Here is a 1401-nt window from a genome sequence, read left to right on the forward strand (position 1 = left end):
GCTGGACAAAATATCGTGCGGTTTTTATACTGGATTTTGCAATAACGTGTCGTTACTTTAATATAAAGTCACACTTTTCTTCCGTCAGTCTGTTTCGTTTCGTCTCGATCGTTTTTGCTTCCCTCAGTTTCCCTTTCATCTAAGTTTCAAACTCTATTTTTCCCATACAAACTTTCATATTACGCTTGGGCCACTAAGAGTTATTTGTTTGCGGCATTGCTTTCTCACTCCTAATTAGTCTTTTCCTTGCAAAACGATACTTCAGGTATCAACGACTTCCTGAGTGATAACTTTACTATTGTGTCATATCGGGTATCGTCACGAAAACTTGACTGTTATTTGGTGTTCGTTATTATAAAAGAATCATAAAACTCGGGCAATCATGTTTCGCTTTAATTTAGGGGTCATTTAGCCTCCCACGCAGACGTTCGTTTCTTTTCTGGAACCCCTAAGAACGTCTGCGTGGGAGGCTAGGGGTCATTTTGTTCGAGGCAAGTGCGCGTCAATATGATCCTAAAAACGGAAAAGAAATTTGAATTGGGCATGAAATGCATGAAATGCAAATAACCGAAAGTACATCCATCAGGTCCTCACGTCGCCGGAGTCAAAATCCAAGCGACCTGTATGTAATTACACTTCCACCAAGGATCCCAGCTCCAGCTGAAATATGGTAAGAACTAATCAGGTCAATCAACTTAACTACAGGATACAGCCGGTCACTTACCAGGGGCACCCAACGAGAATATAGTTCAAAACCACTTAAACATAGCATGGTTGAACGTATTTTAGTATTTAAACGGTAGGTATAGGCATATGTTTATCCCCTAAAAATTTTTTAACTGTTCGGATTTCCTAGCTGAAAGTCTAGTGATCCGAAAATTATAGGGATCAAAACTTACCTTTTCGAAAATTTCAGCCAGAAAAAGGGCTCCCGAAAATTCTAGGTGACCTTTTCAGGGTAAAAATCCGTTAAAAAAAGGCAATTATACCACTTTTTAGATGTTCGAAAATCCTAGAAGAGGCAGGCAAGCAAGAAATTTTACAACAAATGTTCCGAAAATTCTAGATCTCAAATCGTCTTCCGAACAGATATTTTCCGAAAATTGACGTTGGGTGCCCCTGACTTATGACGATATCACTAGTAATAGTTGACACTACAGCTGCCCCCGCTCTGTATATTGTCGGTCAATATAGCATTCTTGCTCGTTTTGTAGCTCTTTGATATATACCGATTCGATTCATAAGGAAGATTTTCACACATATTCCATACAATAGGTGAGGTAAATACAGGAAACGCAAGGTTCCATGCATAGTTTCAGGTCGATCTACACAGCTTTGATCAAAACATTCTCAGTTTCGAGAATAGTTTATTCTAAACCATGGGAAAAGATTTAATTAGGA

This window comes from Porites lutea, chromosome 9 (assembly GCF_958299795.1).
Source record: "Porites lutea chromosome 9, jaPorLute2.1, whole genome shotgun sequence".
NCBI lineage: Eukaryota > Metazoa > Cnidaria > Anthozoa > Scleractinia > Poritidae > Porites > Porites lutea.